This window comes from Macaca mulatta, chromosome 16 (assembly GCF_049350105.2).
Source record: "Macaca mulatta isolate MMU2019108-1 chromosome 16, T2T-MMU8v2.0, whole genome shotgun sequence".
Taxonomy (NCBI): Eukaryota; Metazoa; Chordata; class Mammalia; order Primates; family Cercopithecidae; genus Macaca; species Macaca mulatta.
In genome coordinates, this window is record NC_133421.1 from 22,711,559 (window position 1) to 22,736,318 (window position 24,760).

The following is a 24,760-nucleotide window of genomic DNA, read 5'->3' on the forward strand; positions in this document are numbered from 1 at the left end:
TCAAAATTTCAGTCAAAATCATAAAATAGCATGATGCTTAATTTTTGCAAGTGTTTGGAAACAATTTTTTTTTTTTACTCATCACCAAAAAATCCCATTTGATCAGTCTCTAAAAGCATTCATTAAAAATTCAGTTTAGACTGGGCTCGGTGTCTCATGCCTGTAATCCCAGCATTTTGGGAGGCCGAGGCGGGTGGATCACCTGAGGCTAGGAGTTCAAGACCAACCTCGTCAACATGGTGAAACCCCGTCTCTTCTGAAAATACAAAAATTAGCTGGGCATGGTGATGGGTGCCTGTAATCCCAACTACTTGGGAGGCTGAGGCAGGAGAATCGCTTGAACCCAGGAGGCAGAGGTTGTAGTCACCCAAGATCACGCAACTCTACTCCAGCCTGGGCAATAAGAGTGAAACTCCATCTCAAAAAAAAAAAAAAAAAAAAAAAAAAAAAAAATTCAGTTTATCCAAAAGACAGTATATCAGAAAGAAAGAAGCAATAGAGAACTAGTATTGTTCTTGTATGCATTAGACTTTACATAATATTAGTTATCCTGATGTCAATGTTACTGCTTTCAATTAATTTTTCCACTTTCCCAGAATAACATCTACATTGCTTTTAATTTTGAGGGTTTTTTAAAAAAAGCAGTAAATGTCAAATGTACAGTTTAGTACCAAGCCGGTAGATGTCAGTATGATGCCTTAAGTTAAGTCTTCTTTAATTAAAGATAATTTTAAAAAAATTAACCTGTGTACTTCCTTCAGAATTTTAGTGGCTACATGAGGTGACTTTACTGTAGAGTAAAAACGGTAGGAAATACGAGTGGTTCTCAACAGAGGATGAATTTATCCCTTAGAGGACATTTGGCAATGTCTAATGAGGTCTTTTTTGGTGTTACAATTGGGTGGGTGCTGCTGGCAGCTAGTTGGTAGAGGCCAAAGATATCACTAAACATGCTTTGTTGCAGAGGACAGTCCCCCACAACAAGAAATTATCCAGTCAAAAATGTCAACAAGGAATTATCCACAACAAGGAATTATCCAGTCAAAAATGTGAATAATGTCCAATTTCAGAAACCCTGCTCTAAAGGAATGTAAGGTTAAATGACATTTTGTCTTCCAAGTTTTACCAGTGAAAATTTAATGAATCCATAAGAGATTATTACGATTTTTGTATTTAAAATAACTTTTACTGGAATGTTTCACTGTCATATAAATATAGTTATATTGGAGTTTTGTTTTTGTTTTTTAAGATGGAGTCTCGCTCTGTTGCCCAGGTTGGAGTGCAATGTCTTGATGTCAGCTCACTGCAACCTCTGCCTCCTGGGTTCAAGCAATTCCCCTGCCTTATCCTCCCAAGTAGCTGCGATTACAGGCATCTGCCACCATATTCCAGCTAATTTTCTATTAATGTAAGGATGAGATTTCACCAGGTTGGTCAGGCTGGTGTCCAACTCCTGATCTCAGGTCATCCACCCACCTTGGTCTCCCAAAGTGCTGGGATTACAGGCATGAGCCACTGTGCCCAGCCTAGAGTTTATTTTATTTCATTTTGTTTTATTTTATTTTGTTAGAATAATGGCTAGGGGTTCCAAATAGATTAATATGAAAATGGAAAGTGCCCTTTATATGTGACCTAGGCTAAATAGAATTCACATGGCTGTTACTAGAAAACAGATTACAATACCTCAAATTCTGTTAGACCAATTTTTGTCTTAAGTTACTGTTTGTGGTCATATGGCTTGTTGACCTCCTCCAAAACCAGATCAGAGATTCATCTATAATTATTATATAATTATGATATAAATATTTCCTTAATCTTTAAGGTGAGATGAAACAGTTGTTGAAAATGTTTTTTTTTTCCTTCTTTCTTTCTTTTTGTTTTTTTGAGATAGAGTCTCACTCTGTTCCCCAGGCTAGAGTGCAGTGGTGCCATCTAGGCTCACTACAACTTTTACCTCCCAAGTTCAAACAATTCTGGTGCCTCAGCCTCCTGAGTAGCTGGGATTAGAGGCATGCACCACCACATCCAGCTAAGTTTTTTCTACTTTTAGTGGAGATGGGGTTTTGCCATGTTGGCCAGGCTGGTCTTGAACTAGCCTCAAGTGGTCCACCCACCATAACCTCCCAAAATGTTGGGATTACAGGCATGAGCCACCGTGCCTGGCCCACAAAGTGTTTTTTTTTTTCAAGGGATGATCTTGAAGATGAACTTTTAACTAAAACACAGTAATGATAGTAAAAGACAGTAAGGATAGAGTTCCTTGAAAAGAGTATATTGTTAATAAGAAACATTATATAAAGTACATTTGTGAGCCTTTTTTTCCTTCAGATAAATTTAAATCAGAATAAAATTAGGATGACAGAGAAAAAGACGGAACCTTTCAATCACATTGTTACTTAGGGGTAAATTTCTTATAAAATAGTATCTTTTGAAGTAGAAATTGAGATGACTACGGAAAAAAGCAAGTTGCACACAGAAAAATTGATTTTGGTCAGGTACAGTGACTCACGCTTGTAATCCCAGCACTTTGGGAGGCCAAGGAGGGTGGATCACCTGAGGTCAGGAGTTCGGGACCAGCCTGGCCAACATGGTGAAACACCACCTCTACTAAAAATACAAAAAAAAATTAGCTAGGCATGGTGGCAGACACCTGTAATCCTAGCCACTCGAGTGGCTGAGGCAGGAGAATTGCTTGAACCCGGGAGGCAGAGATGGAAGTGAACCGAGATCATGCCATAGCACTCCAGCCTGGGCAACAAGAGTGAAACCCTATCTCAAAAAAAAAAAAAAAAAAAAAAATTGATTTTAGAGAAAATGAGGGAAGAAGAACCTGTTATTGCCTTTCCTAATTTGGGTATTTATTCAGAAGTAAAAAACAGTTTCTTTTTATATTCTTTCACCCAACGTTGACCAAACCAAAAAATGTCTTCACATCATAAACTAGGTCTGCGATAACATCTAATTTCCCTACCCTTTTTATGTTCTGGATGACTATTTTTATATTTCCAATTTGTGGTTTAGTCACTGTGGTAGGCCAATGCAGGAAATAAAAGAATATAGTATTTCTTATAGAACTAAGCCTGAATCTACCAAGACATGGATGGCTCATGCCTGTAATTCCTACACTTTGGTTTGGGAGGCCAAGATGAGTGAATCATCTGAGGTCAGGAGTTTGAGACCAGCCTGGCCAACATGGCTAAACCCTATCTACTAAAAAACAAAAAGTAGTTGGGTGTGGTGGTGGGTTCCTATAATCCCAGCTACTCAGGAGGCTGAGGCAGGAGAATCGCTTGAACCCAGGAGGTGCGGGTTGCAGTGAGCCAAGATCGTGCCACTCCAGACTAGGTGACAGACTGTGACTCCATCTCCCCACCCCCCCAAAAAAAGAAAGAAGCCGGAATCCTAGAAAATTATTCTTTTCTAAAAAGGAACACTGAAAACTTAAATTAAAAAGAGGCTACAGTGATACTTAGGCTTTACATATTTATACTCTTCACTCCTCAAAATTTTCTGTAATATTCAACACACATCAATATGTACATGATTCCTAACTGCTGCCTCTTGCAAAACTAGTTGGAATTAGAAATGACTTTCATTGACTTAGGAAGCAGTCTTTATTAAATAGCCACTATAGAATTCTACTATTGAGACAGAGTCTCTATACCCCAGGCTGGAGTGCAGTGGTGCAATCTCAGCTCACTGTAACCTTTGTCTCCCAGGCTCAGGTGATCCTCGCACCTCAGCCTCCCAAGTAGCTGGGACTACAGGATTGGCCCACCATACCTGGCTAATTTTTATAGTTTTTGTTGAGATGAGCGAGGTTTCACCATGTTGCCCAGGCTAGTCTCGAACTCCTGAGCTCAAGCCATCTGACTGCCTCACCCTCCCTAAGTGCTGGGATTACAGGCAGGAGCCACTGCCCCGGCCAACTTCTGCACTATCTACTTTGATTTTAACAGTTCTGAAACCTTAATCATAAGGTCTTGTAGTTTGACTGAATATAGGTTTACAGATGAAGAAAAGAAGCATCCTAATCCTGCCACAAAACGCAAGAGTCATACCCTGAAGTGGTAAAGGAATGTAGTCCAACTGGAAGAGAGAACTTGTGTGTCCATTTCTTTCAGTTAATCCGATGATGAACCACCATCGCAAGGGACACTGAACTCCTTGGTACAAATAATCACAGCATGTTTTTGTTGTTCATAAAATGTAGTTTCAAAATCTAGTACCAGGCTATATAAAGCTGTGTTTTGAAGAAGCAAAGATCAGGCCTTAATCCTCTGAAAATATTCACCAATGCAAAGCCGTTAAATAAAAGTTTTGAAGATAATCCAAAGAATGTTACAAGATGTGTATCTTTAAGAATGCTTGAAAATATATATATATTTGGGGCTGGGCACAGTGGCTTATGCCTGTAATCCCAGCATTTTGGGAGGCCAAGGCGTGCAGATCACCTGAGGTCGGAATTCCAGACCAGCCTGACCAACATGGAGAAACCCTGTCTCTACTAAAAATATAAAAATAACCAGGCGTGGTGGTGTGCGTGGTGGTGCATGCCTGTAATCCCAGCTACTCAAGAGGCTGAGGCAGGAGAATCACTTGAACCCAGGAGGCAGAGGTTGCAGTGAGCTGAGATCACACCATTGGACTCCAGCCTGGGCAACAAAACTAATAATAATAATATTAATAAATCTTAATGTCTGTCTGCAATGTCGGTGAAAACACATGATCTTGGACATGGGTCTAAAGGCCATGGACACTCCCAAAAGACTCAGCTGTCAGACACCTTCTCTGTACTTCAGTTGAGACAAAAAGTGCCTTGTGGGCTACACAGTCTTAGCTGAAATCAAAGGAACGAGCAGCAGGGATTACTGCCACAATGACAGTGTGATTGTGTTGTACCTTAATAAACGGTTGCTTCTTTCTAGTAAGAAAATTAGTATTAGCACTGGGCGTGGTGGCTCACCACGAAACTCCATCTCAAATAAATAAATAAATGAAAATCAATTATATAGAAAGCAAAAAAAAAAAAAAAAAAAAAAGACGTTTTGGAAACTTCTAATTTTCTGCTCAGCCACTGTCTCCCAGACTGGAGTACAATGGTGTGATCTCAGCTCACTGCAACCTCCACCTCCCAGGTTCAAGCAATTCTCCTGCCTCAGCCTCCCAAGTAGCTGGGATTACAGGTGCCTGTCACCACACCTGGCTAGTTTTTTTGTATTTTTAGTAGAGACAGAGTTTTGCCATGTGGGCCAGGTTGGTCTCAAACTCCTGACCTCAGGTGATCTACCCGCCTTGGCCTCCCAAAGTGCTGGGATTACAAGGGTGAGCCACCGTGCCCGGCCACAGAGTATGTTAAAGATGAATGAGTTTGCTTTAGAATATGGATGAAATTTATTGTAAATGTATTAGGGAATCTATTCATGCATATTCATGGCTACCAGGGATTAAAAGCATTTGGTAAAATCAGATAATGCTATTTGTACATAGCAAGTAGTAAAGATTTTCTTTTCTGGCCAGGCATGGTGGCTCACATCTGTAATCCCAGCACTTTGGGAGGCCAAGGCCAGTGAATCATTTGAGGTCAGGAGTTCGAGACCAGCCTGGCCAGCATGGTGAAACCCCATCTCTACTACAAATACAAAAAAAAAAAAAATTAGCCAGGTGTGGTGGTGCATGCCTGTAGTCCCAACTACCTGGGAGTCTGAGGCAGGAGAATGGCTTGATGCCGGAAGGCAGAGGTTGCACTGAGCCAAGATCGAGCCATTGCACTCCAGTCTGGGTGACAGAGCAAGAAAATTTACTTTTTTTGTTTGTTTGTTTGTTTAAGGTACCTAAATAGGTATTGTTGGCAATTCCAGAGGAAAATAATTGTATATTCATGCAGTGGTGGGCTGGGTCTAGGCCACATGAGTTTCTCTGATCCAGTTGATAAATGACCCTTGAGAGTCTTAGCTATAGATCTGGCTAGAATTGTCAAAACAATATTACCATGGTTACTGTATGTTTTGTTAGGGATTTACATGATACTGAAGGCTTCCAGAGCACTCTGACGTTAACATACATAGAGTAGAATGGACACTCCTTCCCTACTTCTTTTGATGAAGACTCTTGCTAGCCCAGCATGCCCTTTATTTTTAATCAGTCATTTGCAGTCTGCAAGTTAACACTGATGTGACTATGAAATTTTTTGTGGGTCTGAGATAATCTGAGGTTGTTTTCATTGTCAGAAATTATGTAAGTTTGCTTCTAGTGATGTAACATCCTATACATTATGAATCAAAGAGGGCATCATCACATACCAGAAGCATGTAGGGATTTTAGGCAGAGGATTGAAATGTACGCAGTAGGCTAAGTGCAGTGGCTCATGCCTGTAATCCCAGCATTTTGGGAGACCGAGGCGGGTGGATCATGAGGTCAGGAGTTCCAGACCAGCCTGGCCAATATGGTGAAACCCCATCTGTACTAATAATACAAAAATTAGTCAGGCATGGTGGTATGTGCCTGTAGTCCCAGCTACTGAGGAGGCTGAGGCAGAAGAATTGCTTGAACTTGGTAGGTGGAGGTTCCAGTGAGCTGAGATTGTGCCACTGCACTCCAGCCTGGGCGACAGAGTAAGACTCCATCTCAAGAAAAAAAAACATGTACACAGTAATTAGAGGCACCATAAAAGGCTTTTGTAAAGGACTTGTAAGCTGCAGCACATTTCCTTGTTTGACTGCAATGCTACTGCTGTGCTATGGGTTATGGAAGGAAATTTTGCCCACTTTAATTCTTCCCACTATTTTTTTTTTTTTTTTTTTTTTTTGAGGCAGAGTTTTGCTATTGTCACCCAGGCTGGAGTGCAGTGGTGTGATCTCGGCTCACTGCAACCTCTGCCTCCCTTGTTCAAGCGATTCTCATGCCTCAGCCTCCTGAGTAGCTGGGATTACAGGTGCACACCACCATGAACAGTTAATTTTTGGTATTTTTAGTAGAGACGGGGTTTCATCATGTTGGCCAGGCTGGTCTCGAACTCCTCACCTCAGGTGATCCACTCACTTCTGCCTCCCATAGTGCAGGAATTTCAGGTGTGAGCCACCGTGCCCGACCTCTTCCCACTAATTTTATATTCAGATTATTTTGGAATTAAAAATATTGTGTAAGAACACAAATTATTTTTGTTAAATGAAGCTTAGTGAAATGGTGAGAATTTTTCAGGATTCAATATTAATATATTTTATTGCCCTATTATATATTTTTGTTTCTGTTTTTTATAAAAGAAAAAAGCTCCAAATTTGTGAGTGATTTACTCTTGTTTTATTTAATTATTATTATTATTATTCATTTTTTTGGGAGATAGTATCTGGCTATGTTACCCAGGCTGGAGTGCAGTGGCACAATCTCAATTCACTGCAACTGCCACCTCCTGGGCTCAAGTGATCCTCCCACCTCAGCCTCCTGCATAGCTGGGATTACAGGCACATGCCACCATGCCTAGCTAATTGTTTTTGTATTTTAGTAGAGACAGGGCTTCACCATGTTGCCCAGGCTGGTCTCAAACTCTCTGAGCTCACCCACCATGGCCTCCCCACCTGCTGGAATTACAGGCAGGAGCCACCACAACTGGCCCATGCCTGGCTAATTTTTCTATTTTGGGTAGAGACGGGGGTTTCCCCATATTGCCCAGGCTAGTCTGGAACTCCTGAGCTCAAGCAGTCTGACTGCCTCAGCCTCCCAAAGTGCTGAGATTACAGGTGTGAGCCATTGCACCCAGCCCCTACTTTATCTTTTATTAATAGGATGGGTGGGCCAGGCACAATGGCTGAAGCACTAGTCTGGATGTTGAGGCAGGAGGATCACTGGATCCCAGGAGATGGAGGCTTCAGTGAGCTGTCAGGGTCTCGCTCTGTTGCCCGGGCCAGAGTGCAGTGGCACAATCATGGCTCATGGCAGACTTGACCTGGATCTGGCGATCCTCCCACTTCTGCCTCCCAACATGTAGCCAATAACTTACTGTCTAAACTGGGAACCTTTTGAGAGAAAAGAAAGGTGCCAAGAATAACTATGTCATAACACCAGATATAACCAGGAGGCAAACTGGAACATAGAGTTACTGCCTATTTGTCATTCATCTTGTGGATAATATTGACCTGCGTTTGGTGTTCACTAGTTAAAAAACAAGCCTCAGGCTTACACATGAATGAAGAATAAGTTTAGAGTCCAGAGTACTTTTGACATAAATTATACACTTGGTTTTTCTTGTGTGTATAGAGGGCACATTATGTCACCTAGTTGGGGTGCTACTTAAGTACTGAGTCAGCTCCTCATTAATGTTGGAGTCTGAATGTGATCATTATGCCTAATCTAAGGCAGGTTCTCAAGTGAGTATGTGTCTGAATCACCAGGTCTGGGTTAGGGCCTAAGAATTTGCATTCCTAACAAGTTCCCAGTGTTGCTGCTGCTATTGCTGGTCTAAGGGAACACACTTGGAGAACCTCCTAACTAAGCTGTTCTAATTAGGGAAAAATTAGAGCAGTTTTCCCTAGTTTAATACCTGATTTTTTAAATAGAGAAGAGTAAGTTGCCTTGGAGACACTAACTGAACCATTAAGACTTTTTCTTCAGGGATAGGTAATCCGGCATTGGGCTGGGCATGGTGGCTCACACCTCTCATCCCAGCACTTTGAGAGGCCAAGGAGCAGAATGCTTGAGTCCAGAAGTTCAAGCCCAGCCTGGGCAGCATGGTGAAACCCCGTCTTTACAAAAAATGCAAAAATTATCCAGGCGTGGTGGCAAGTGCATGCGGTCTCAGCTACTCAGAAAGCTGAGCTGGCAAGATCGCTTGAGCCTGGGCAGCTGAGGCTGTGGTGAGCCATGATCATTCCACCGTACTCCAGCCTGGACAATGAAGACCCTGTTTCAAAAAACAAACAAAAAAACATAATTGATACTGAAATACTTATTAAAGGAATGAATACAAGTCTATACCTGCAGGATAGTCACTTAAATTTTTTTTTCTTTTTTTTTTTTTGAGATGGAGTTTCACTCCTGTTGCCTAAGCTGGAGTGCAATGGCACAATCTTGGCTCACTGCAAACTCTGCCTCCTGGGTTTAAGCGATTCTCCTGCCTCAGCCTCCCTAGTAGCTGGGATTATAGGCACCTGCCACAATGCCCGGCTAATTTTTGTATTTTTAGGAGAGACACGGTTTTACCATGTTAGCCAGGCTGGCCTCAAACTCCAGACCTCAAGTTATCCTCTCTCTTTGGCCTCCCAAAGCGCTGGGATTACAGGCAAGATCTGGTCATTTTAAAAACAGATTTTAGGCCCAGTGCAATAGCTCAAGTCTGTAATCCCAGCACTCTTGGTAGAGACAGGATTTCGTCCTGTTGCCCAGGCTGGTCTTGAACTCCTGAACTCAAGTGCCTGCGCCACCCAAAGTGCTAGAATTACAGGCATGAGCCACCGCTCCCAGCCAGATTTGTCATTTAAGTTTACCTTCTTTAGGAATATGCAGGATGGGAAATATTTCTTTTTTGGGAGCGGTGATGGGAAATATTTATTAAAGTTGGTATGATTTTTGAAACTGCATGTCAGCTGAATGTCACGGCACAACCAGAAATTTCCATATGCTTTAGTTTCTCAGGCAAAAATTATGTCAAAGCTGCTTCTAGTCTCTCATTTTCATAAATACCTTTACTATGTACCAAAGAAGGGAGCCCTATTTTCCCACAAGTCCTTCTGGGATGGTAACTTACCAGAATGATGTATAGCCTTCCCTTGAGGCATATTGGAGTTACAAGGGATAGGAATGAAGGAATTGTAGAGTATGTTGATAATTAGTGGGACTGATGATAAAGGGAATTATCTTAACTGTGCTGCCCCCTCCCCAGGGGTGACTAATAGTCCAGAGACCTGCATACAGTCTAATTTTACTATCCAAAGGTCTAATCTGGTAGGTGCTGAGGAGATGGTGGTCTGCCCAGTATCAGTATTACTACAAATCACACAGATCATCATCTTAGTTCCAGGGAGGTTTTATCCACTTGAATTGCACCTCAGCCAGTGGCAGAGCCATGAAGACACAGTCCAGCCCCCTAGAGAGGATTTTGTACTGTCGAGGCTCTAACCACAGAGGAGGCAGGATTCAAGCCTGGGCCTCAAATTCAGCAGACAACTTGGCAAGAGGCCAGGAAGTAGCCAGGTTCTGTGGTTCATACCTGTAATCCCAGTACTGTGGGAGGTGGAGGTGGGTGGATCACAAGGTCAGGAGTTCAAGATCAGCCTGGCCAAATGAGTGAAACCCCGTCTCTACTAAAAATACAAAAATTAGCCTGGCATGGTGGCAGGTGCCTGTAATCTCAGCTACGTGGGAGAGGCAGAGAATTGGTTGAACCCAGGAGGCGGAGGCTGTAGTGAGCTGAGATCGCACCACTGTACCCCAGCCTGGGGACAGAGTGAGACGCCATCTCACAAAACAAAACAAAAAAAGATGCCAAGAACCAAAGTAGAGGCTCATCCATACAGATTTTGAGTGAAGACTAGAGCTTGGTGATGGTGGCATTTCGGATCACACCATATTTAATACAATGAAACTAATTGTAAATCCATTGGTGTGATAATCATTGTTAGGCACAGCACAGTTTTGGATTAGCTCAGAAAGAGCTTCTATTAATAAAAGAAATGTAAGTATTTTAATATATTCAATTAATGTTGCTAGTGTGAGCCAACTTAATTTCAAATTGAGTGAAATCAAATTCCGAGTAAATTTGGATTTGGAATAAAATAATCTTACTATTCTAGAGCTAAACCTTCAGCTCCACAGTTAATTGATTGTTTTCAGACTTGGTCACATTTAGCTCTTGGTTGCCTAGGGCCTCCACTAGTCTGCAGATAAAGATCAACTCAGGAAACTGAGGCCCAGAGGTAAAATTTACAATCCATGGGCTTCTTGCTTTCCTGGGCATTCGACATTGATCCAGCAGTACTCTTGCTTATAAGTGAACTCAAGACCAGTCAGCAAAACTAATACTTTTAAAGAGTTAGTGGCCAGGCAGAGTGGCTCATGCCTGTAATCCTAGCAATTTGGGAGTCCAAGGTGGGAGGATCACTTGTGGTTAGGAGTTTGAGACCAGTCTGGTGAACATGGTGAAACCCTGTCCCTACTAAAAATACAAAAATAAGCCAGGCATGCTGGTTTGTGCCTGTAGTCCCAGTTATTCGGGAGGCTGAGGCAGGAGAATCACTTGAACCCGGGAAGTGGAAATTTCAGTGAGCTGAGAGCATGCCATTGCCACTCCAGCCTGGTTGACAGAGTGAGACCCTGGCTCAAGAAAGAAAGAAGGAAGGAAGGAAGGAAGGAAGGAAGGAGGGAGGGAGGGAGGAAGGGAGGGAGGGAGGGAGGGAGGAAGGAAGGAAGGGAGGAAGGGCCAGGCATGGTGGCTCATGCCTATAACCCCAGCACTTTGGGAGGTCAAAGTGGGTGTATCACGAGGTCAAGAATTTGAGACCAACTTGACCAATATGGTGAAACCTCATCTCTACTAAAAATACAAAACTTAGTTGGGCATGGTAGCTTGTGCCTATAGTCCCAGCTATTCAGGAGGCTGAGGAAGAAGAATTGCTTGAACCCAGGAAGCAGAGGTTGCAGTGAGCAGATCACACCACTGCACCCCAGCCTGGGCAACAGACTGGGTGACAGCATGAAACTTAGTCTCAAGAAAAGAAAAGGCCAGGTGTGGTGGCTCATGCCAGTAAACCCAGCACTTTGGGAGGCCAAGGCAGGTGGATCATGAAGTCAGGAGATCTAGACCATCCTGGCCAACATGGTGAAACCCTGTCTCTACTAAAAAAATTTAAAAAATAAAAAATAGCTGGATGTGGTGACACATGCCTGTAATCCCAGCTAGTTAGGAGGCTGAGGCAGGGGAATCATTTGAACCAGGCAGGCGAAGGTTGCAGTGATCCAAGATCGCACCCCTGCACTGCAGCCTTGTGACAGAGCAAGACTGTGTGTAAAAAAAAAAAAAAAAGAAAAAGAAAAAGAAAAAGAAATTGTGTGTTTCCTATAGGAGACCCTAAACTGTTGTGAATTGTATGTTAAGAGACAAAAAAGTTGTTCATGCAAAGTGCATGAATATATCAGGAAAGCTTCCTTCCAAAGCTAACTGAAATCTTACTGTGGGGTAACTAGTTTCTGGCCTAAATCTCATGGGATTTTTTTTTTCACCCATACTTTCTATCTAAGTGGTTATTTTAAAACAGTTATTATTCTTTACTTAGGTGTTTAAGCTTTAAAAATGTTTCCAAGCCTAGGTTTAGGTATCCTAATTACCTTTTAAATATTTAGCACTTGGCATCGTTTACAATGTCTTGAGAGCAGATGCCTTTCCAATTCGGCAGTTTTAGAACCCATGTGCCCTAGACTCAACATCAAAGAATGCCGTATTTTTCTCATCTCTTTACTTTTTCTCTTTTATTGCACGACTGTAGTTTCATTATTAACGTGGTTAAGAGGGTACCTCTTGGAATGAACTTTGTTCTAGGTTCTCAAATTTGGGAGATTAATTTAAATTTCAGAATTAGACTTTTTTCAACACCCCTTTTTAAAAAATTAATTAGTATGTATTTGTATTTTCATGGCCTTTGCCCTGAGAAGTTTTCTGAGCTCCAAACCCAAGTACAAATTTTGCCTTTCGTTACATACATACATACATACACGTGTATTTAATTCCAACAATAATTGATATTGCAGTGTTGCTCTAGCAGTTCAGGCAAATGAAACTTAATAAAGTTCAGGGAATAACTTTAAGCTATTAAGTGCAGGTTATTAAAACACTGATCTAGGCCGGGTGCAGTAGCTTACGCCTCTAATCCCAGCACTTTAGGAGGCTGAGGCAGGCAGATCACTTGAGCCCAAGAGTTGGAGACCAGCCTGAGCAACATAGTGAAACCTTGTCTTTACAAAAAATACCAAAATTAGCCGGGCAGGGGGTGTGCACCTGTAGTCCAAGCTACTCAGGAGGCTGAGGTGGGAGGATCATTTGAGCCCAGGAGGCGGAGGTTGCAGTGAGCCATGATCATGCCACTCCACTCCAGCCTAGGCAACATCACAAGACCCCATCTCTAAAAAAGTAAATTTTTATAATAAAAGATAACAAAACTAAATAAGAGGAATTTACATGCTCTGGTTCATGATCATTTCTAAATTTTCAGACTGAAGAAAAACTAAAAACACAAAATTATACTTGAGATTAGTTTGCTACAACAGATTATCCTTTGCAAGGGTCATATACGAGTTTGGAAAATTGATACAGCAGTTAGTAATCTAAGCTTCGTGGAAAAATTGGTCATCTCATGTTATTTTCCCCATTCTAAAGATGAGAAAATGCAACTAAAGTAAAAAAGTTCAGGCTGGGCACGGTGGCTCAAGCCTGTAATCCCAGCACTTTGGGAGGCCGAGACGGGCGGATCACGAGGTCAGGAGATCGAGACCATCCTGGCTAACACGGTGAAACACCGTCTCTACTAAAAAAATACAAAAAGCTAGCCGGGCGAGGTGGCGGGCGCCTGTAGTCCCAGCTACTCGGGAGGCTGAGGCAGGAGAATGGCGGGAACCCGGGAGGCGGAGCTTGCAGTGAGCTGAGATCCGGCCACTGCACTCCAGCCTGGGTGACAGAGCGAGACTCCGTCTCAAAAAAAAAAAAAAAAAAAAAAGTTCACCTTCGCGGCCCCCAGATAAATGGTAAAGGGCTATTTCTCATCATCTGGCTTCACTAAAACCTCGGATCCACTTCCTAATTGAACCTGTCCTCCCAGTCTTTTTATTAAAGTATGTTTCCAAATGCAGCTGATTGGTTATCTCTAGCCATTCTGTTTGCCTTCAGGCAGGGAAAGAGCAGAATCTACTGTTAACATGTAAAGAATTACTATTTCATGGCCATTCATTTTCTTTTTTAAATAAACATATTGCAAGCCAGTCCTGACCACACAAAGACCACTTGCTGTTTCTGGCTATAACATAAATATTTAATTAAAGGAAAAACTACTTTGAGCCAGTCTTTTATAATGCATAAATTATACTAGCTTTGTGCTACACTTTTGCAATTTCCCAAATCCATCTGTTACTTATCCCAGAGTTTTTGTCAGCTTGGAAAACTTAGGAGGCGTATTCACCTGGGTTTTAGAAATGTTTCCAGGAGGCCGGCCATGGTGGTGCGCTTGTAATCCCAGCACTTTGGGAGGCCGAGGTGGGTGGATCATGCAGTCAGGAGTTCGAGACCATCCTAACCAACATGGTGAAATACTGTCTCTACTAAAAATATAAAAATTAGCCAGGCGTGGTGGCAAGCGCCTGTAGTCCCAGCTACTCAGGAGGCTGAGGCAGAAAAATCACTTGAACCTGGGAGGTGGAGGTTGGAGTGAGCCAAGATTGTGCCATTGCACTCCAACATGGGCAACAGAGTGAGATTCCATCTAAAAAAAAAAAAAAAAAAAAAAAGACAAAAGAAATATTTCCAGGAGATGCACGTGCAATCTTTGAGCTTCTATTTCTAGAAGAGAACCATCTAATCAACTGTCACTATAAGAATCTGGATTTGTAGTTAGGCAAGGTGGCATGCACCTGTACTCCCAGCTACTTGGGAGGCTGAGGCAGGAGGATGACTTGAGCCTAGCAGTTCAAGGCTATAGCACACCATGATTGTACCTGCGAGCCTGATGTCTACCTGGTGACTCCTGTCCTGTGCTACCTGGGGCCTGGGGGGCTTCTGCCAAATGGCCAGAGGCATCTGGAGTGAGGGATGAGCATACATGGGCATCACTGGAAAAGAAAGGCGCTCACTCCCACCATTCCTGAAGCAGGAGCCTCGAGATGTGGGATGCAGCACGATTACATCTTGCTCTCTTGAGTATCTCCCACCAAGTGAACAGGCTACGGGGCTGACTCTAGGATGTGGGTGCCTGGTTACCAGAATTCTTTTTTTTTTTTTTTGAGATAGAGTCTCATTCTGTTGCCCAGGCTGGAGTGCAGTGGCACGATCTCAGCTCACTGCAACCTCCACCTCCTGGGTTCAATCAATTCTCCTGCCTCAGTCTCCTGAGTAGCTGAGATTACAGGCACGAGGCGTGCACCACCACACTCAGCTAGATTTTTTCTAATTTTTAATTTTTTTGTATTTTTAGTAGAGATGGGGGTTTTACCATTTTGATCAGGCTTGTCTCAAACTCCTGACCTCATGATCTGCCCACCTCAGCCTCCCAAAGTGCTGGGATTGCGGGTGTGAGCCTCCAGGCCTGTTTACCAAAATTCTAAGTTCCCTTAGGGTCTGTCGCCAAGGAAGTGAGGTTACTTCTTTAAGGTTCCATCCCCTCAGTTTCCTCCTTCCAGAAGACCTACTCAGGACCCCACTGGGCTGCTGACTGTTCACCCTCCCCACAGGTCAACTCCTTACCTGTACACAGTTATGTCCACCCAGGGCCTCTTGGACACCTGTACCTGATATTCACCATGGGCCTAGGAATCCACTTGGGGCCTGGAATCCTACAGGGGCCTAATGTTACCCTGCAGATTGGGTAGCCTCCTGGGGACCAGGTATCAACCTGGGGACTGTGGTTGACCTGTGGGCTGATGTCCACCTGGGAACTGGGTATTCACCTGGGGCCCTATGTGCATCTGGGGCCGAATGTCCCCCTCAGGATGAATTCCACCTCGGGCCTGTATGTCCACCTGGGACCTGATGTCTGCCTTAGATCTATGTCCCAATAGGGCCTTGCATTCACCGGGGACTTGTATCCAGCTGTGTCCTGATGACCTACTGCATCCTGTTGTTCACCTAAGGTCTGGTGCCTACCTGGGGCCTGGTGATCACCTGGGAACTTGATATCAACCTGGGGCCTGGTTGTCCACTTAAGGCCTGATGTGTGCCTAGGTCCTGAATGTCCATCTGGGGACTGGATGTCCACCTTGGGTCTGATATCCACCTGAAGTTGGGTATCTACCTAAGGCATGGTGTCTACCTGTGGGCTGATGTCCACATGAGTCTGGGTTTCAGCTGGGGCCTGCTGTACATCTGGGACCTTGGTGTCCATCTGAGGCCTGATGTCTACCTGGTGACTGTCATCCTCTTGAGGCCTGATGTCCACCTGGGAATGGTTTATGCATGGAAATGGTTATGTCCACCTGGGGCTGGATGTTGCCCAGGGGCTAGATGTCCACCTGTGGCCCCGTGTTCACCTAGGGCCTAATGCCCACCTGGGGCATGGTGTTCACCTGGGACTGGTGTGTTTACATAGGGCCTGATGTCCCGCTGGTGCCTAGATACCCACCGGGGGCCTTGTGTTAACCTGGGGACTGGTATCCAGCTGGGTCCTAATGACCACCTGGGTTGAATTATCACCTAGAGTGTGGTGTTCACATAGGGCTTAAGTGTCAACCTTGGACCTGGTGTCCACCTGGGACTTGGGTATCAAACCAGGAGTTAGTGTCCAGTTGAGACATCATGTGCACCTGGGGTCTGAGTGTTCGCATGAGGCCAGATGACCACTGGGGGTCTGAATGTCAACCTGGTGTCTGAAATTCACTGGGAGCCTGGGTATCCACCTTGGGCCTGATGTCCACTGGGGGACTGATGTTCACCTTTGATCTCATGTCCACCTGGAAGCTGTGTATTCACCCATGGCCTGAGGGTCACTTGGGGTTGAATGTCCAACTGTGGCCAGATGTGCACCTGGAAGCTGGGCATCCACCTGGAGCCTGATGTTCAGCTGGAGCCTGGAGTTCAACTGAGGCATGATGTCTACCTGAAGCTTGATGTTCATCTGGGTGCTGGATGTTCACCTGGAGCCTGATATCCACCTGAGGCCCGAGGACCCTTCTCGGGCCTAATGTCCACAAGTTGGCCTGGTATTCCTCTGGTACCTTGGTGTTAACCTATGGCCTAATGTACTCCTGGGTTCTAGCGTCCTCTTGGGGCCTGATGTCTGCCAGGATCCTGGTATCCACCTAGGGCCTGATATTCACCTGGGGACTAGGAATCCACTTGATAACTGGTGCCCATCTGTGTCCTGATATTCACCTTGGGACTGGGTAAACACCTGAGACCTGATGTCCACTTAGGGCATAAGTGTGTATTTGGGGTCTAGTGTTCACGTGGGGCCTGATGTCAACCTTGAGCCTAGGTATTCACCAGGGGACTAGTGTCAAGCTGGGGCCAGATGTTCACTTGGGGCCTGGTGTCAACTTGAAGCGTGGTTGTCAACCTAGGACCTGATTTACAGTCCAGTGTCCACCTTGGGCCTGTTTTCTACCTGGGTCCTGTGTGTCCTCATAGACCCTGGTGTCAATTTGGGGCCTGGGTATTTAGCTGGGGCCTGGATATTCATTGGTACATCATGTCTACTGGGGTCTTTGGGTCAATCTGAGCTCTAATGTCCACCTAGGGATTGGGTATCCACCTACGACTTGGCGTTTATGTGGGGCCTGTAACACCAGGTTCCAGATGAACTCAGATGTCCACCTGAGGTGTGATGATGACCTGAGTTATAAGTATTCACATAAGGCCTGGTGTCAACTTGGGACCTAGGGCCTGGGTGTCTACCCAGGGCCTGACTTCCAAGTAGTTCTTGTGTCAACATGGAACCTGATGTACACTTTGGGCCTAGGTTACCTCCTGATGACTAAGGTGCACATGGTTCCTGAGGACCACCTGAGGCCTGGTATTGATTTAGAGCCTAGTATCCACCTGGGGTCCAGGTGTCCACCTGAGACGTGATGTTCACCTGGCATGTAGCAGTTCACCTGGGGCCTGGTTTCCACCTTGAGTGTGTGTATCCAACTGAGTGCTGGTGTCCACCTGGAGTCCAGTGCATACCTGGGGCCTGCTGTACACATGGGGCCTGGTCATCTACCTAGGACCTGATGTTCAGATAAGGACTGGAGTTCTCCTGGCCTGGTGTCCACATGGAGCCTGGGTGTACACCTGGAGCCTGATGCCCCACGTGGATACCTGGGCCCCAGTGGTCATCAGATCCTAGGAAACTTTCAGGCCGCAGGTGCACATAAAGCTCCAAGTGGCCACGTAGGCCACAGGTTGATTCACAGGATCCAGGTGGACACTTGGTGCAAGATGAACACCATGCCCTAGGTGAACACCAAGCCCAAGGTGTCTAACTAGTTTTCAAGCAGACACTAGGCACTAGATTGACACACAGGTACCAGGTGGATATCAGGCCTCAGGTGAACACTAGGCCGCAGGTGGTTGGGTTACATACACCATAGGTGGCCATCAGGTCCCAGGTCTATATCCACTCCCCAGTTGAAAATCAGATTCCAGGTGGATACCTATGTCCTAAGTGAACACCAGGTTCCAAATGAACATCAGACTCCAAGTGAACACACAGGCCCCAGTTCAATACCAGCCTCAGGTAGACATCAGGACCCCAGGCCCAATGTGCATGCCTACTCTCTTGGAATACGTCATGTTCAAGGCGAACACCAGACTCCAGGTAGACATATGGTGCCAGGAGGACATCTGGCTGCAGGTGGACATCAGGCCCCAGGTGGATACCCAGTCTACAGGTGTAAATCAGGCCCCACTATTTCATCAGGCCCCAGTTAAACACTTGACTAAAGGTGTGCATCAAGACCCAGGTTGACACCCAGGTTTCAGGGGCACACTGGGCCCAAAGTGTACACCCGTGCCCAGGTGGACATCAGGCCCAAGGTGTACACCAAACCCCAAGTGGACATCAGGCTCCAAGTTGACGCCAGTCTCTAGGTAGATCCTTAAGCTCCAATTGGTCATCAGGCCCAAGGTGGATACCTTGACCCCAGGGGGTCACCAGGTCACAGGCAGGCCCCAGGTGGACACTAGGCCCTAGGTTAACACAAGGTCTGACATGGTTTCAGCCCCCATGTGGACTTTAGTCATAAGGAGCTTACCTAGGCCCTAAGTGGACATCAGGCCCCAGGTTGACACACTGAACCAGGTAGAAGTCAGGCTCTAAATAGACACCCAGGCCCTAGGTAAATACTTCAGTCCCAAGCCAACATCAGGCCCTATGTGGACACCCAGACTCCAGGCAGACGTCAGGCCCCAGGTGAACACTGAACTCAAGGTGGTTATCAGGCCCCAGGTTGACACATAGGCCTCAGGTAGACAACAGGCACAGGTGAACTTCAGGCTCCATATGAACATCAAGCTCCAGGAAGAAATCTGTGCCCCAATTAAACACCAAGTCTTAGGTAGATATCAGGCCTCAAATGGATGCCCAGGCCCCAGATGGATATAAGGCCTCAGAGAAACACCAGGCCCCAGTTAGACATTAGACACCAGGTGGACACAAAATCCAAAATTGACAAATGGGATCTAATTAAACTAAAGAGCTTCTTTAGATACTGTGAGGCTTGATGTTAATCTGTGGCCAGATGTCCCTCTGATGCTTGATGTCCACCTTAGTCCTGGGTGTCTACTGGAGACCTCATGTCCAACTAGAGCTTAGGAAACCACTGGGAGCTTCTGGTAAACCTGGGGACTGGTATGCAGCTGGGTCCTAATGATTCCCTGGGTCATATTATTCACCTAGGGCCTGGTGTCCACTTGGGGCTTGAATGTCAACCTTAGGTCTTGTGTTCATCTTTGACCTGGTGTCCACCTGGGACTTGGGTATCAACCTGAAGACTTGGTGTCTAGTTAAGGTGTCATGACCACCTGGGGACTGAATGCCAATCTAGGGTCTGATGTAAACCTCTAGTTCAGTATCCACCTGGGCCTGGTCTTCACCTGGGGTCTGCTGTCTACCTGGGTCTTGCTGTCAACATGGGGTCTGATGTAAACCTCCAGTTCAGTATCCACCTGGGGCGAGATGTCTTCCTCGAGACTTATATTCACTTTTGACCTGATGTCCACCTGGGGACTAGCTATCCATCCATGGTCTGATGTTCAGCTGGGCACAGATGTTCAACTGTGGCCAGAAGTGCACCTGGAGTCTGGAGTCTGGGCTTCCACCTGGAGCCTGATGTTTAGCTGGGGCTAGAGTTTACTTGGAGAATGATGTCCACCTGAAGTTTGATGTTCACCTGGGGCCTGATACCCACCTGGTGCCCAAGTATTCTCATGTGCCTAATGTCTACCAGTTGGCCTGGTATTCATCTGAGGGCTTGGTGTCAACCGGTGGCTTTATGTACACCTGGATTCTGGTGTCCTCCTGGGGCCTTATGCCTACGAGGAATCTGGTGTACCCCTGGGGCCATTGCTTTTGGTGTTTTAAAAATGAAGTCCTTGCCCATGTCTTAAAGCTCCAAAATGATTTTCTTTGACTTCATGTCTCACATCCAGGACATGCTCATGCAAGAGGTGGGTCCCCATGGTCTTAAGCAGCTCTGCCCCTGTGGCTTTGCAGGGCACAACCACCCCTCCTGGCTGATTTCGCGGGCTGGTGTCAAGTGTCTGGCTTTTCCAGGCAAACAGTGCAAGCTGTCAGTGGATCTACCATTCTGGGGTTTGGAGGATGGTGGCCATCTTCTCACAGCTCCACTAGGCAGTGCCCCAGTGGAGACTCTGTGTGGGGGCTTGCATCTCACATTTTCCTTCTATACCACTGTGGCAGAGGTTCTCCATGAGAGATTCATTCCTGTAGCACACCTCTGCATGGACATCCAGCCATTTCTATACATCGTCTGAAATCTAGGAGGAGGTTCCCAGATCTCAGTTCTTGATTTCTGTGCACCTGCAGGCCCAACAACACATGTAAACCACCAAGGCTTGGGGCTTGCACCCTCTGAAGCAAAGGCTTGAATGCTACATTGGCCTCTTTTAGCCATACCTGGGATGCAGGGCACCAAGTCTTTAGACTGCGCAAAGCAGCAAGGTCCTGGGGCAGGCCCATGAAACCATTTGTTCTTCCTAGGTCTCCAGGCATTTGATGGGAGGGGCTGCTGTGAAGACCTCTGACATGCCCTGGAGACATTTTCCCCCATTATATTGGTAATTAACATTTGACTCCTTGTTACTTATGCAAATTTCTGCTTCCAGCTTGAATTTCTCCTCAGAAAATGGGTTTTTCTTTTCTATTGTATCATCAGGCTGGAAATTTTTTCCAAACTTCTATGCTCTGCTTCCCTTTTAAATGTAATTTCTAATTACAAACCATATCTTTTTGAATACATAAAACTGAGTGCCTTTAACAGTACCCAATCCACCATTTGAACACTTTACCGCTTAGAAATTTCTTCCACTAGATGCCTTAAATCAACTCTCTCAAGCCCAAAGTTCCACCAGTCTCTAGGGAAGGGTCAAAATGCTGCCAGCCTCTTTTCTAAAACATAGCAAGAGTCACCTTTATTTCAGTTCCCAACAAGTTCCTGTCAGCATTTTGATCAAAGCCATTGCCATTCAGCAAGTCTCTAGGAAGTTCCAAACATTCCCACCTCTTCCTGTCCTCTTGTGAGCCCTCCAAACTGTTCCAAGCTCTGCCTGTTACCCAGTTCCAAGGACGTTTTTACATTTTTGGGTATCTTTGCAGCAGCACCTCACTCTTGGTACCAATTTACTGTATTAGTCTGTTTTCATGCTGCTAATAAGGACATACCTGAGACTGGGACATTTATAAAGGTAAGAGGTTTAATGCACTCACAGTTCCACATGGCTGGGGAGTCCTCACAATCATGGCTGAAGGTGAATGAGGAGCAAAATCACATCTTATATGGTGGCAGGCAAGAGAGCTTGTTTAGGGGAAGTGCCCTTTACAAAACCATCAGATCTCGTGAGACCTATTCACTATCACGAACACAGCACAGGAAAGACTCACCCTCGTGATTCAGTTACCTCCCATTGGGTCCTTCCCATGACACATGGAAATTGTGGGAGCTACAATTCAAGATGAGATTTAGGTAGGGTCACAGCCAAACCATATCAGACCCCACGTGAACGTATGTCCCCAGGTAGACATCTGTCCCAAGGTGGACATCAGGCCACATATATATACCCAAGCCCCAAGGGTACACTTAAGCTCTGGGTGAATGCCCAGGCCATAGGTAAATACAAGGCCCAAGGTGGACATCAGGCCCCAGGTGGACCCCCCACATCTCAAGTACACAACAGGCCTCCCCCCTGCCATCAACATCAGGTCCCAGGTGGAAGCCCAGTCCCAGGTGGACACCAGGCACTTGATGAACACTAGGACTCATGTGGTCACCAGGCCACAGCTGGACACCTGTCCCCAGTGAACAGCAGACCCTAGGTGTATACCTCATCTGCAGGTGTGCATCAGGCATTGGGTTGACACACAGGTCCCAGCTGAAATCTGGCCCTCAGCTGAACATCAGATCCCAGGATGTCACCCAGGCCCCAGCTAAACACCAAGTATTAGGTGGACATCAGGCCCCAGGTGGACACCAGGCCTCAGGTGGATATCTAGGCCTTTGGGGAACATCAGGCCCTGGTGGATGCTGAGGCCCCATACAGATACATGGCCCTATGTGGACACCCAGGGTCCAGGTGGACATTAGATTCTGGATGACCTTAGTCACATATGGCTGCATCTACCTAGGGCCAATGACTGGGGCCTAGGTATCCAGCTGGGGCCAGATGTCTATCTGGGCCCTGATGTCCACCTCAGGCCTGGATGTCCACCTGGGCCATTGTGTTCCTCTTGAGCCCAGTGTCCACCTGGAACCTGGGTATCACCCTGTGACCTGTGTGTCCACTTGCAGCCTGATGTGCATCTGGAGCCTGAGTTTCCAGCTAGGACCTAATGACCATCTGGGACCCAGGTACCCCCCTGGGGTATCTGGTTCCAGGTGTACACCAAGGCCCTAGGTAGATACCAGGCCCCATGTAAACTCAAGATCATATCTGAATATCAGGTCCCAGGTGACTGCCAGAGCCCCATGAGTACATTAGGCTCTATTAGACACTGGATTCCAGGTGGACATTGGCCCTGAGGTTGACGCACACAGTCCAGGTGGACGAAAGGCCCCATGGGTATACTTGTGCTCCAGATGTACATCAGTCCCCAGGTGAACATAAGACCACAGGCGGACATCAGGTCTCAGGTGTACATCTAGCCCTAGGTAAACCTCAGTTTTAAGTAAATAGCCAGTGGGCACACAGGTGCACAACAGGCCCAAGGTGGACACTGAACTCCAGGTGGGTATCAGGTCCTAGGTTAATAACCATGCACCAGGTGGACAGCAGTTCCCAAGTGAACACCTAGATTCAAGGTTGATATCAGGCCCCAGGTATACACCAGGCCCCAAGTGAACACCAGGCCCTAGGTGAATACCTATCCCCCAAGTGGGCATCAGGTCCCAGGTAAGCACTCAAGTCCCAAGCCGAACATCAGTACCCAGGTGGACACCAGTCAGGAAAGATTCCTAGGACCTCGGTGAACATCAGGCCAACAGTAAAATCCCAGGCCCCAAGTGGATACTAGGCCCCGGGTGTACATCAGGCCCCGAGAGGACATTGGAATCTATGTGCACATCAGGCTGCCAGTTGACCCCACATCTCCAGATGAACACGAGGCCAACTGGTGGATATCAGGTGGCATGAGAAGGACACTTAGGCCCCAGCTGGATACCCAGGCCCCAGTTGCACATCTGGCCACCCAGGCCCCAGGTGGACATCAAGCTTCAGTTTGACATCATGGCCTGGGTTAACCTTAGGCCTCAGCTGAACATCAAGTCCCAAGGGAATACCCAGACCTCAGTTGCACATCTGGCCACAGTTGGCCATCTGGCCTCAGGTGGACATTTGGCTGTGGGTGAATATCCAGTCATCAGGTGGACATTAGGTCAAAGGTGAACATCAGTCCCCAGGCGAACGTCAGGCTCAAGGTTGCCATAAGGTCCCAGGTGGACCCTGAACTTGAGGTCTACATCAGTCTGCAAGTTAACATCCAGGACCAGGTGGGTAGTACACCTTAGGTGAATACCAGACCTAGGCGGACATCAGGTCCCAGATAGAAACCAGGACTCAGGTGGATACCTAGGCTCCTGGTGGATATCAGGCCTCAGGTGAACACCAGACCCCAGGTAGACATCAGGCACCATGTGGACACTCAGGCCCCAAGTGGACATCTGTCCCCAGGTGAATATCCATTTATAGGTTTACATCAGGCCACAGTTATATTCCCAAGCCTTAAGCAGACAGCAGGTTCCAGGAGAACCCCAGACCCCAAGAGTACACTCAAGCCCCAAGTGGACACCCAAGACCCTGGGTAGCTACAAGTCCCCAGGTGGACATTAGGCTCCAGATGGATATGAGACCCTAAGTAGATACCTATGCTCTAACTGGACATCAGCCTCAGTTGGATTTCCAGGTCTTAGGTGTACATCAAGCCCGGGTGAACAACATGTCCCAGGGATTTATAAAGCCCCAGCTGGACACCACTCTGCAGGTGGATACCTAATCCCCAGTTAGACGTCAGTTCCCAAGTGGACACCAGGCCTCAAGTGAACAAAAAACCAGCTGTGTACCTAGTTCCCGGGTGGGCATCAGGCTCTAGGCTGACACACAGGCACTAGGCGGATATCAAGCTCCACGTGGATACCTATACCCAAGGTGGATATCAGGTCCCAGGTCTATACTCAGTCCCCATCTGAACATCAGGAGCCAGGTGGATACTCATGCCCTAGGTGAATACCAGGTTCCAGATGAACTTCAGGCCCCAAATGGATACCTAGGCCCCTGATGAACATCGGGTGAACACCCAAGCACCAGATGGACACCTGTGCTGCAGATGGACACCAGGTCCCAAATGCACACCAAGGCCTCAGG